This window comes from Macaca fascicularis, chromosome 8 (genome assembly GCF_037993035.2).
Source record: "Macaca fascicularis isolate 582-1 chromosome 8, T2T-MFA8v1.1".
Lineage (NCBI taxonomy): Eukaryota > Metazoa > Chordata > Mammalia > Primates > Cercopithecidae > Macaca > Macaca fascicularis.
In genome coordinates, this window is record NC_088382.1 from 15,849,123 (window position 1) to 15,863,176 (window position 14,054).

Genomic DNA, 14,054 nt, shown 5'->3' on the forward strand with positions numbered 1-14,054 from the left:
CCACCTCTGGAGCCACGCTGTCCCAGCCTACAGCCAGCTCAGTGCGCAGCTGCATCTCCCTGTGTGTACCTGCAGGCCCCACCTGGGCTGGAAGGCTGCCTTCTTCTCCTCCGCACAGAGGCCGCACTCAGGAACTACTGAATGAGGGATGGAGTGGATGAGCAAGATCAGCCAAGGGCTACAGGGAGTGACCTGCAGCTCCCAGCAGGAACAGCCCCTGCCCTGCCAATCCGGAGGTGCTGGCTCTGTTCTCAGCAGGGCCGCTAAAAGCTCCGTTATAACAGCTCTAGGCCACAACGGTCAACTTGGTGTCAGGCCCTAGAGACACCGAAACTCCTAACAAATAAAGAGACCGCGTATGCAGCATGCCGGTTAAAAGCACAGGCTTCGGAGTCAGAGCTTGAATTCCACTTATTATGTGATCTTGAGCAAGTTACTCAATGCATCAGTCTCATTTTGTCACTGGCAAAATGAGGACATTATCTGCCACACAGTGTTGCTGAAAAAGTAAGTGAGGTGACAGACGCAAAGTGCTTGGCAGTTACTTACTCTTATTGGTTTATTACAAAGAAGAGAACACGGGAACAGCCAAATGCAAGAGAGGCACAGGGCACACCACGGGGCAGAGAGGTCGGGGCTCCCATGCCGTCCCTGGAAGTGCCACCTTCCCAGCACCAAATGACTTCACCAAACCAGAAGCTCCCCAAACCCAGTGTTTAGAGGGTTTTATGGAGTTTTCATAACATCAACATGATTAAGTCATTGGCTACCCGTGACTAGCTCAATCTCCAGCCTGTCTCGTCTCCCCTCCCAGAGGTAGGGGTGGGGCTGACGTGTCCAACTCTATAATCATGACTCATCTTTCTGGCAACCAGCCCTGATCCTGAACCTGTCTAGGGGCCGAAGCCACCTGTCATCTCATTATCATACAAAAGACACTCCTATCACCCCAGAGATTCCAAAAGTCTTAGAAGCTCTTGTATCAGGTATTGAAACCTAAGACCAAATATTATAACCAATGATGTTCCTATCACTCAGGAAATTACAAGGGTTTTAGAAGCTGTGGGCCAAAAACCAGGAAGAATACTAAATATATACACTATTGTACTATGTATCCCACTATCACAATAATTTTTTTTGAGACAGAGTCTACCTCTGTTGCCCAGGTTGGAGTGCAGTGGTGCGATCTCAGCTTATGGTGCGATCTCAGCTCACTGCAACCTCCACCTCTCAGGTTCAAGCAATTCTTGTGCCTCATCCTCCTGAGTAGCTGGAACTATAGGTGTGCAACACTACAACTGACTAATTTTTGTATTTTTTAGTAGAGATGGGGTTTCACTGTGTTGGCCAGGCTGGCCTTCAACTCCTGGCCTCAAGTGATCTCCCCGCCTCGGCCTCCCAAAAATCTGGGATAAGTGACGAGCCACTGTGGCTGGCCTCACTATCACAATAATTATACTGAGAGGATGGGGGAGAAAAACATGGGGAACTGGAGGAGCGGGGAAGGTAAGCAGCCTGAATCTTTGTCTTCCACAGTAAGACATCTCCCTGTCTTTCACACAATCTGGAAGAACGAGCTAAAACATAAACACAGTAACCTCCAGGGACCAGGGATCAGAGTGGAGAAGGGTAAGGTAGGGGATTGCTGGGTTTTGTCCTAAGCCTTGTTAATTTCTGACTCTTAGAGCTGTAGGTCTGTACAACTTTGCTAAAAATGAGCATTTACCTGTAATCCCAGCACTTTGGGAAGCCAAGGTGGGCGGATCACGAGGTCAGGAGATCAAGACCATCCTGGCTAACACGGTGAAACCCCGTCTCTACTAGAAATACAAAATATTAGCCGGGCGTGGTGGCAGGTGCCTGTAGTCCCAGCTACTCAGGAGGTTGAGGCAGGAGAATGGTGTGAACCTGGAAGGCGGAGCTTGCAGTGAGCTGAGACCATGCCACTGCACTCCAGCCTGGGCAACAGAGCGAGACTCCATCTCAAAAAAAAAAAAAAAAAAAAAGTTTTTAGTTTTTAAACAAAATCTGATACTTGACCAACAACAATAGTATATTAAGTGATATGGTTTTGTGTTTTTGTTTGAGAGAGGGTCTTGCTCTGTTGCCTGGGCTAGAGTGCGGTGGTGTAATTCTAACTTACTACAGCCTCAAATTATTGGGATCAGGTGATCAACTCTCGAGCAGCTAGAACCACAGGTGTGCACCACCACGCCCAGCATTCTTTCTTTTTTTTCTTTTCTTTTTTTTTTTTTTTGGTAGAGGTGGAGGTCTCACTATGTTGCTGGTCTTAAACTGCTGACCTCAGTGGATCCTACTGCCTCAGCCTCCCTAAGTGCTAGAATTACAGGTGTGAGCCACCACACCAGGCCAAAGTGGTGTATTCTAAAATTTTTTGTAATCCAACCACTTTGAAAAACTATGGAGAGCTATAAATCGTCTCCCCATAAACACACATGGATGCATACACACAAAATTGTTGCACAGGATTTTGGGGACTTCATAAAGTTCTGAAAGCCAGGTTAAAAACCTTAGGATTATAGATTCTGGGTTGTTTTTTTTTTTTTTCCTTTTTTTGAGACAGAGTCTCACTTTGTCGCCCAGGCTGGAGTGCAGTGGCGTGATCTCCGCTCACTGCAAGCTCTGCCTCCCAGGTTCACGCCATTTTCCTGCCTCAGCCTTCCGAGTACCTGGGGCTACAGGAGCCCGCCACCATGCCCGGCTAATTTTTTGTATTTTTAGTAGAGGTAGGGTTTCCCCAAAGCCAGGATGGTCTCAATCTACTGACCTCGTGATCCACCCTGCTCGGTCTCCCAAAGTCTGGGATTACAGGCGTGAGCCACCGCGCCCGGCCCTAGATTCTGGTTTATTAAAGGAAATTTATTTCAAGTCAGAGCTTGTCATTTATTGCACAGGAAAATAAAAATTTCGTTAAGAAAATCAAAAACACCTACATGATAAAATGAGGTCCTGCTTGGTCTTAAACTACTTGGTGACCACCATCAGTTGTTTTCTTGACCACAGGATGCACCTAATTCCTAACTATGAATAAAGGTACAAACATTGTTTATTGGGCTTTTGGCTTCAGCCTGAGACAATCGGATTCTCTCAAACTCAGGAATGTGAATCGCTGTTGGGTGGATGCAGCTGTTTCCATTCTAGAAATGGACCTGGAATCATGTACTTTGCGACTATGAGGAGTCCTTTGTGTAAAACTTGAAAAGGCAAGGTCCCAAATTCCCCATATGGGTGTTTCTTCCAGTAGAGGAATTACTCTAATGACTTCTTAGCAAAACTTACATGATCAGGGCAGGCCATCAAAATACTCCAGAACACAAAGTTTAGCTCCATTTCTGATGGACCTGTCTCCACTGCTATCAGTCTCACCAACAGCCTCACATCAAGTCAGAGGAACGGTTTTTTCATTTAAGAAGGATCTTCATGGCTGGGTGTGGTCGCTCACGCCTGTAATCCCAGCACTTTGGGAGGCCAAGGTGGGCGGATCACGAGGTCAGGAGTTTGTGACCAGCCTGGTCAACATACTGAAACCCTGTCTGTACTAAAAATAAAAAAATTAGCCAGGCTTGGTGGCACGTGCCTGTGGTCCCAGCTACTTAGGAGGCTGAGGCAGGAGAACTGCCTGAACCCGGGAGGTGGAAGTTGTGGTGAGCCAAGACTGCACCACTACACTTCAGCCCGGGCAAGAGGATGAGACTCCGTCTCAAAAAAAAAAAAGAAGGATCTTCATGTTCCTGCCAATTTGAAAAAAAAAAAAAAAATTGGTATCTGTTAACCAGAGGTAATGAAAAGCACCTCCCAGGCTGCTGTAGTAAGTGGATTGGTAACTGTGGTGGGAGATTCCAACCCGCGAGACCTGTGACTATATCACGCAGCAAAAGGGCTTTGCCAAAGTCCTTAGGAGGAGTACCTTGGGCTATCCAGGGAGGTCCAATCTAATCCTATGAGCCTCTAAGAGCATAGAACTGGCCAGGCGAGGTGGCTCACACCTGTAATCTCCGGACTTTGGGAGGCTAAGGCAGGCAGATCATGAGATTAAGAGATGGAGACCATCCTGGCTAAAATGGTGAAACCCCATCTCTACTAAAAATACAAAAATTAGTTGGACATCCTGGCGGGCACCTGTAGTCCCAGCTACTCAGGAGGCTGAAGCAGGAGAATCACTTAAACCCGAGAGGTAGAGGTTGCAGTGAGCTGAGATCATGCTACTGCACTCCAGCCTGGGCAACAGTGCGAGACTCCATCTCAAAAAAATATTTTAAAATAGGGCATAGAACTTTCTCCAAGTGCAAGAAGAGAAATGCACACAGGGGAACTGAAGAGCCTGACCAGGTCCCTGGGTTAGCTAGTCCTGAGCTGATGGGACCACGTGCAAAGACCAGATAGAGGCCTCAGGAGCTGAGGGCAGCCCTCAACAGATGGCCAGCAAGGGAACAGACACCTCAGTCCTGCAACCACAAGGAACTATATTTGGCCAAAAGCGCTTGGAAACAATTCTCCAGTGAGGAATGCAGCTCAGCCCACATTATGATTTTTGCCCAGTGACACCCACGTCAGAACAGTGGGTGCCCCAAAAAACTGTGAGATGATACAATTTCAATTATTTTAAGCCACAAAATTTGTGGAAATGTGGTAAAGCAGCAACAGAAATGAATAGTGGTTTACGTGGAAACCCCTAGAAGAGTGTCTGGCACGGTGTTGACACTTGACAAGTGTTTACTGATTTCCTCACATCGCAAGGCAGGGCTGGCCACACTCCATCCAAAACAATAGATGATAGACTTGTTCTGACAAAACAGATTCAGTGAATTATAAATGGCCCAGAACACCTACAAATTTTAAGTTTCAGGTAAGTGATTGACTTTCCTTTCACTTAGAAACCTCCCAATGCTCATCTTACTGACAAACTCTAAGTACCAGGCAGGAGACTAAACACCAGACAAACCCAGCCCCAGATGCCCCGAGGGAGCCCGTCCCAGCACTCACTCCGCTGCACTGAAATGATGTCCAAGTCAGTTTATCCCACTAGACCAAGAACTCCAGCTCTCCATGTGTGAGTCACCAGTGCTGCCTCTGCATCTCTGCTTCTAGGATGGTGCTTCTGCACTTCACAGGAAATCTGTATCAATGTTTGTCAACACTATGTATGACAGTGTCACTTAATATCTGCACAGAAAACATCAATTCTTTGAGGACCAGGGCCGGGTTTATTAGCCTTCGTACTCCCACTGCCACTGTCTGGGACATCAGAGGCACTCAGTAGAAGTTGGTGAAGAGAAAGAAAAGGCAGAGGAGAGAGAGGAAAGCAGGACCAACACCGCAGACACAGATTCTGAGGTGGCTGGAGGAGAGGCAGGACAGAGAATCTTCCTGGTTGCTGGGATGGGGTTCACTGTGATACCTGCTGCTGGATTTCAAATGTCAAAGGTGACGCTTTGCTGACCTTGACGTCTGACTGCCCTTTAGCCTTCCCAACCTCAAGACAGGGCACTTAGAAACTGCAATGTCAAGAAATTATGCTTCATTAAGGCATGGGAATGTTATTTACATGAACCTTCATTACTGCATTTTTTTTTTACATGGGAATGTAAATAATTGAAGAGATTGTTAAAGACTAATCACGCACATTCAATAACTTTGTAAAATATTAATGATAACTGAAACACAAATTTTGATGTTCCCCAAAAATGCTAACATATAAAACAATACTGGCCAATTAAAGATAGAAAACAATCCTAATGAAGCTCCCCAACAGACACATTAAAACTTCTCTGTACATTAAACATTTGAGATTTCAAAGGAAAACCCAGATTCATTCCATTCTTAATATGGCGTTTAAAAAAAAATCTTAGGTAATACAATATTTCATTTAAAATTTACAAAATTCCATTACATTCATAATTTCGTTTGATCCTCAAAACAATCTCCTGAGTTAGGCAGAACAGGTATTACTAACAACTAACTCCATTTTATAGGTAAGGGAACTGAAGTTCAGCAAGTACTTGGGCTTAACAAAAGTTTTAATAGGGCCACATATCGAAACCAAATCCTCTGCTCAAAAGAACTAGAATAAGTTATCTTTTACATATTATTCATACTTATATCCTGTCAATATCCAAAAATGTTTTGAGGTAGCCTGCAATAATAGACACCTATCCAATAAAAACATTAAAATGAAAAACGGGGAAAAAAACAGCAGGTGATATGGGAGACAGACGAAGGTAGATAGCAAAGGCTGAGACTTATAATCTAAGAAAACTTCATCTCTGACCTTCCAGTTCCAGGGAGATAACGCTAAAGGAAACAAGATGGTTTATAGACTCAAAATCTGACAAAAGAGAGGTTGCATCAGTTCTTAACTCTGAAACACTCCTAGCAGCCACAGCAAATCTCTAGGACAACATACCAATGGCATCAAAGCAAGAGTATACTTCAGTGATAGAGTGAATTAAGTTCCCTGTTTGGGACCCAGGCCAGGGCTAGAGAAAAGAACTCTGAAATATAGAGCTCAGAAATAAATCCTCTGTCGGCCACAGGCAGTGGCTCACACCTGTAATCCCCAGCACTCTGGAAGGCTGAGGCGGGCAGATCACGAAGTCAGGAGATGGAGACCATCCTGGCTAGCACAGTGAAATCCTGTTTCTACTGAAAATACAAAAAATTAGCCAGGCGTGGTGGGAGGCCCCTATAGTCCCAGCTGTTTGGGAGGCTGAGGTAGGAGAATGGAGTGAACCCAGGAGGCGGAGCTTGCAGTGATCCGAGATCCTGCCACTGTACTCCAGCCTGGGCAACAGAGCAAAACTCTGTCTCCAAAACAAACAAACAAACAAACAAACAAACAAACAAAAAAAAAATATATATATATATATATATATACACACACACCCTCTGTCTTCTCCATACCCATATGTCCCCTTCCGTGAGAGACTTCCTTTCATTTAATCCATATAAAAATCAAGCCTACTCTAAATGAAAAATACTTCGACATAGAAGCAGCATTAACTAGTTAAGTTTTATTAAGACATTAATAAAATCTAGAAAACAATAAAGAAAATCTGGTCGCGTTTTGAAGCCCTCTCCTAAGATCAGATTCCCCAAAAGAACAAAGTGTATGGGGCATATAACAAAGATATTTTCCTAATCTAAGAATGCAAATCAAAATAAAGGCAAAATCCTACTGAGCGAAGCAAAAATTGTAATTCAGTAGCTCAAGACTTGACCAAATGTCTATTTTTAATCCCTATAATCATCCAAATAACTAGGAATAGCAGAGAAAATTGTGTCTCCTTTCTACAGAGACACATGGTTTTAAGAAACTCAAACACATCAAATTCCCACCTTACCAAACAGGTAAATTGGAAAGGAGCTTAGTATTTTATTTTTAAATTATTTATTTACCTTTTTATTTTTTAGAGAAAGGGTTTCACTCCGTCACACAGACTGGAGTGCAGTGGCATGATTATAGCTCACTGCAGCTTCTAATCTTGGGCTCAAGTGATCCTCGCTCCTCAGCCTCCCAAAGCGCTGGCATTACAGGTGTAAACCACAGCAACCGGCCTATTTTAAAGAATTAATTACCATATACCTTAGAATTGTAGCTCCTTTATAGGTCATTCAACATGTGATGCAATTTTTTACAAGTGCATTTTTTTTTTTTTTTTTTTTTTTTTTTTTTTTTTTTTGAGATGGAGTCTCACTCTGTCGCCCAGGCTGGAGTGCAGTGGTGCAATCTCCGCTCACTGCAACCTCCACCTCCCGGGTTCAAGTGATTCCCCTGCCTCAGCCTCCCGAGTAGCTGGGACTACAGGCGTGTGCCACCACACTCAGCTAAGTTTTTGTATTTTTAGTGGAGACGGGGTATTTTTAGTGAAGACGGGGTTTCACTGTATGAGCCAGATTAGCCATCTTCTAACCTCGTGATCTGCCTGTCTTGCCCTCCCCAAGTGTTGGGATTACAGGTGTGAGCCACCACACCTGGCAACAAGTGGTAATTTTCAACTATGCTTCAAACCATTACACAAGCCAAGTACATCTACTCAAGGCACTCTCAAGTTTCCATTTACTCCCATTTTAGTCAACAAAATAAAATGTTAAATTGGAACATATTTCACATGACACTTAAAAGATCAACAAAATGCTCCTGAAAAGTTCTGAGCTCAACAACTCCATTAATGAGAAAAAAACAAATCAACTGGATATAGGGAAGATGCTGCACATAAAACACAATTGTGAAGAATATGCAAGATATTGCCAAAAAGTTACTTAAGTTTTCATCATAGATACTTGTCCTTAAGTCTGAGATAAAGTATATACTCATGTAACTAAACTCGTTTAAAAGGAAACAAAGGGGAAGAAGAAAAAGAACTTCCACTTTAGAATCCACATTTTCAAAGGCGTCCATTATTTACACCATTGCGGGGAAGAGAATTTTTCTCTGCTGTATTTGCTTGAAAGAATTAAAGCTGTAGGGCAAAAATTCTTGGAAATTATGTAGTTTACGATCCTCAAAAGTGAGAAAAATGAAGCCCAGAAGAGAAGGCCTTCCAGGAAAATTCCAGAGCCGGAGGTAGACCCAGTACATTGTTTTTGTTTTTGTTTTGAGAGGAAGTCTCACTCTATGGCCCAGGCTGGGGTGCACTGCAGCCATTTCACTCACTGCAACCTCCACGCAGTCCCCTCAGTGAGTTGGCGAAGCAGTCTCGCTGCGAGGGAAGGCGGGGAGGGCGGGGAGGGCGGCGGAGTCTCCCACTCGCGGTGACCCGTACCCCGCCCCACGAGTGGGTCCTCGCAGGGCCCCCTCTGCCGCACGCGGGGACCAGCCACCCTGCGGGGTACGGGGCAGAAGCCCGCGCCCGGGTCCATGCAGTCCACTCCGCGGCAGACGCGGGGAGCCGGGGAGCAGTGGGGACCGGCCCCCACCCGCAGGGCAACCGGGACTCCCCGCGCGGGCCCACGCGGTATCGCAGCAGGCGCGAAGCCCCCGGTGCCACACGGGGCCGAGACAAAGCCCAGGCGCAAGGACCCCGGATCCCGACCTCGGACCCTGCGGAGCGGAGCTCGGACCCTGCGGAGCCGAGCTCGGAGCCGCCACACCCGGGGCAGAGACGCCCACCCGGTCTGGAGACCCCGTCGCCCATGGCGCCGTCTCACCTCAGGCCGCCGCCTCGCAGCCCTAGCTCCTCGCCGCGGCGCCTGGGCCGACTGGAGCGCAGCTGAGCAGCCGACAGAGCCACCGCAGCCTCAACAATGGAGCCCCAGGGCGGGGCCGCCGCCGCGCCGCTTCAGCCCGTGTTGCCCGCTCAGGATCCGGCTCGGATCAAGGAGCTGCAGCTGGCGCGGGGCTGCGGCCCGGAAACACACCCTGCAGGTGCACACGGCCCCGCCCGCCGCCCGCCGCCCCGCCCCCAGCGGAGCCGGGCGCCCAGGGCCCGCCCCCCGGCCAAGGGGGAGCCAGCTGCGCGGAGAAGGTGGGGCCTGGGGGAACAAAGGGAGGTTGGGCGGGGCGGCGCTGGGACTGGGCGTGCGGGGTCCCGCGGGAGGACCGGACCCAAGAGCTGGCCGGATCCTGGCCTCCTGGAAGACCCAGCTCAACGTCCACCTGGAGTCTACTGTACAGGACGCGCTCATCTCAAGCCCAGAACTCAGGCTTTTAGGACAGAGAGCGAGAGACAGGCTTGCTTTACAAAAAGGGAAACTGAGGTCCAAGGAATAGGATTGCCTGCTGCCCGAAGTCACGTAGTCCCATTCACTCGTTCACCTTGTCATTCAGCAAACATTTGGAAGCACGTATGGTGGGTGTTAGGAGTGAAGTAGGGCCGGGCGCGGTGGCTGGCGCCTGTAATCCCAGCACTTTGTGGGGCCGAGGCAGGTGGATTACTTGAGGCCAGGAGTTCGAAACCAGCCTGGCCAACAAGATGAAACCCCATCTCTGCTAAAAATACAGAAACTTAGCCGATCGTGGTGGCGCGTATCTGTGGTTGCAGCTACTGGGAAGGCTGAGGCAGGAGAAATCGTTTGAACCAGGGAGGTAGAGGTTGCAGTGAGCTGAGATGGTGCCACTGCATGTGCTCCAGCCTGGGCGACAGAATGAGACTCCGTCTCGAAAAAAAAAAAAAAAAAAATTAATAGATGGGAAGTAGAGGCGAACCTAGGCCTTCCCTGAAGGAGCTCGGCCAAGGAGTACCTGAAATGTCTCTGCATCTCTTTAAGGTCTGATAAACGAACCAGGAGCGAGCACTAATCACTTCCCTTTCCTGCCACAGAGCTTTCATGTGTTTGCTGTTCCCCGCCTGAAATGCCAAGTACCAATGGTATTTATTTATTTATAGAAATGGGGTCTCCCTATGTTGCCCAGGCTGGTCTCAAACTCCTGGCCTCAGGCTATCCTCTCGCCTCAGCCTCCCAAAGTGTTGGGATTACAGGCATGAACCACTGTCCCCAGACCTGATCGTCTTTAAAACCTCTTTCCTCATCTTATTTGAGCTTCCTGCTTCATGTGACCCCACACCCTTGGTTTCCCTGTACTCCCATAGCTGCTCCTCGGTGGGTCCCAGGGACCCACCCCCTTCTCTGCCCAACTTGTATATGTCTGGACTCAGGCCAAATGCCCTTCCATTTGCAGTGGGCACTGCCACAAGAAATCTCTTGCTCTTCCGGGCTTCACAAACCATCCACATGCTCGGCTGCCTGCCAGAGACATCCATCCCATCAGATGCCCAGCCCTGACCTTTCCCAAAGCTCCACCTGGACGCAGGGAAGCATCTCAAATTTTCCACAGGCCAACACAGAGTGCTTTATTAGTGCCCTAACCTGCTCATTCACATTCTTGTGATTCTCTGTGAACAGCCCCTCCATCCACCCAGCTGCTCAGGTGAAAATCTCAAATCCTCCTCCAGTCCTTCCTCCCAGAACCTCTCATGCAGCCCTCTGCCTTCCTAGGACACTGAGCACCCCTCACTCCCAGCGCCGGCTGGGGTGCTGTCTGAGTGGCTGCCACCCACGTGGCATGAATTGTGACCTTTTGCCCGGAGTGGTGGCTCACGCCTGTAGTCACAGCACTTTGAGAGGCTGAGGCAGGCAGATCGCTTGAGGCCAGGAGACTGGGACTAGCCTGGCCAATATGGTGAAACTAAAATACAACAATTAGCCAGCCATGGTAATGCGTGCCTATCATCCCAGCTACCCTACCGAGGAGGCTGAGGCAGGAAAATTGCTCGAACCTGGGAGGCAGAGGTTGCAGTGAGCCAAGGTCACACCACTGCACTCCAGCCTGGGCAACAGAGTGAGAATCTGTTGCAAATTAAAAGAAAAAAAAAAAAAAAAAAAGCAGAAGAAGAAGAAGGAGAAGAAGTGTGACCTCTCTAAGGCAAGGCAGTGTCCCACTCTGATTCAATTCCATGTGTAAAACAGGACCTGCACCCTGAAGGCACTCACCCAGGGAGGCTGCTGGGATGGGTGGATGCAGTTAAAGTCTTCTTGGTGGCTGGGGCTGACCCCATCCCCATCGCTCTTCCCACACACACCTGCACACTCATCACTCCCAAGCTTGCACCCACCACTGAAAGCCTGTTCCTTAATCTGATTTGCCTAACAAGGTCCCCGGATGAACAACACATGCTTCCCTACCTCTCCCCTGCTAGGGCCCCACCGTGTTCTGGGATGTACTCAGGGATCAGGAGAACAAAACCTCAGGGAGTGAAAGGACATTCCAGGGTGCAGGCCTCTGCATCCCCCTCCATGCCCTCACCCCTGCCTGACACACCCTCACCCCTGTACTTGACCAACTCCTACCAACCCTTAAAGTCTCACCAAATTCAGTGGTGGCAGCCACACCCTAAAGTGGCTGACCACCCCCCAGTGACCTATGCCCTTGCATAATCTTCCTGACCTTGGGTACGAGCAAAACCGGTGACTGGCTTCTAACCCATAGAGCCTGGCGAAAGCAATGGGATGTCACTGTCACAGTGCATCACCTTCGCACACTAGAGAGAACGGTTCCGCCTGCAGGCGCTGCAGGAGGGAGATGCTGTGCTGAGAAAGGACCTTTGGAGGGCCCCGTAGGCAAGGAAGCAAAAAGCTGGGCCCTTGCCAAGCGGGTCCGAGGAAATGAATTCGGCCAATAACCTCGGCGGACCTGGAAATGGATTCTGCCCTGATGTAGCCTCAGATGAGGATGCAGCCCAGCTGCTTAGCGTGAGATCCCAAGCACACGACCCGCTAAAATGTGCTCAACTCCTAGCTTGCCAAAATTGGCTTAAAGGTGTGTGTTGTTTTAAGCTTCTAAGTTTTTAGTTATTGCCTATGAAAGTGTTAAAATATGAGACAATAACTTAAGTCCCCTCCCCATCACACACATTCTGCTTTCTGGCATTCATCACAATTATACTTATTGATTTAAAATCTCACTCTTGACTGGGTGCAGTGGCTCAGGAGTTCCAGACCAGCCTGGCCAACATGGTGAAACCCCATCTCTACTAAAAATACAAAAATTTGCTAGATGTGGTGGTGCAATCCTGTAATCCCAGCTACTCGGAAGGCTGAGGCAGGAGAATTGCTTGAATCCAGGAGGCAGAGGTTGCAGTGAGCTGAGATTACACCATTGCACTCCAGCCTGAGTGACAAGAACAAAACTCTGTCTCAAAAAAAAAAAAAAAAATTGTCTCTTACCACTAGCATGAAGGTTCCATGAGAAGAAAAATGGAAACTCTTGCTCATAACAGTGCCCCAAATGCCCAGCACGGTGTAGCTCTAGGGCAGTTAGTCAATGGTGCATGCTGCTGGTTGGAGGGCCCAGCTGGTCCTCCCAGCTGCCTTCTCTTTGGTCACATTCCATTATAGAGAACAGAATAGTTTCTTGCCTTTCCAGAGTCCCTCTTAGTGGGGATTGGCCTAGTGACATTGTCCTGCCCCGGGAGACATAAGTGGAAGTTGGCTGAAAGGTTTCTAGCCTTGGTGTGCTGGGACAATTTGAACCAGGACATGACAGCTGACCGTCCATTGTGTGGGAATTCTGCAACTTGGTTGTTCAACACATTCAGTACTTAAAAATATTAAATAATATAAACTCGCAAATTAAAAAATGCATTAGACCAGATGCAGTGGCCCACGTCTAACACATTGGAAGCCTGAGGCAGGAAGATCACTTGAGCGCAGGAGTTCAAGACCAGCTTAGGCAAAAAAGGAAGACCCTGTCTCTACAAAAAATTTTAAAATTAGCTACGCATGGTGGTGTGTGCATGCAATCCTAGCCACTCAGGAGGCTGAGATGGGAGGATCGCTTGAGCCATCTGTTCAAGACTCCAATGAGCTCTGATAGTGTCACTGCACTCCAGCCTGGGTGACAGAGCCAGACCCTGTCTCAGAAATAAATATATTTCATATATTAATAAATTTATAATAAATGTATATATACACATTTATGTATTATAATTATATATTTAGACATAAATATCTATTTCTTGTTTTATTTATTTATTTATTTATTTATTTTGATATAGAGTTTAACCCTTGTCACCCAGGCTAGAGTGCAATGACACAATCTGGGCTCACCGCAACCTCCGCCTCCTGGGTTCAAGTGATTTTCCTGCTTCAGTCTCCTGAGTAGCTGTGATTACAGACAAGCACCACCACGCCTGGCTAATTTTTGTATCTTTAGTAGAGATGGGGTTTCTCCATGTTGGTCAGGCTAGTCTTGAACTCCTGACCTCAGCTGATCTGCCCACCTCAGCCTCCCAAATTGCTGGGATTGCAGGTGTAAGCCACTGTGCACAGCCTATATTATATATTTATATATTATAATTATGTATATTAATTTTATGTAATATATATAAATATAAATATAAAAACTTTCCTTGCCTTCTCTTGTTTCTACCTACAGTCAGTCCCATGACTTCAAATACTATCTACATGTAGTAATTTTAAATTTATAGTTTTTTAATATATATATATTTTTTTATGTTGTTGCTGTTGTTGTTGTTGTTGTTGTTGAGACAGAGTCTCGCCCTGTCACCAAGCTGGAGTGCAATGGCACAGTCTCA

General features: G+C 47.4%; 1 long non-coding RNA gene across 2 annotated transcripts in view; it reads right to left on the bottom strand.

Annotated features, from left to right (window-relative positions):
- LOC135964667 (uncharacterized) overlaps positions 1 to 9,376 on the bottom strand; it is a 29,964-nt gene extending 20,588 nt beyond the window's left edge. For both annotated transcript variants that reach the window (XR_012417090.1, XR_012417091.1), the window contains exon 1: positions 9,169 to 9,376. This is a non-coding gene — a long non-coding RNA (uncharacterized lncRNA). The remainder of the gene's footprint in view (positions 1 to 9,168) is intronic.
- Between the last annotated feature and the right edge of the window lie 4,678 nt (positions 9,377 to 14,054).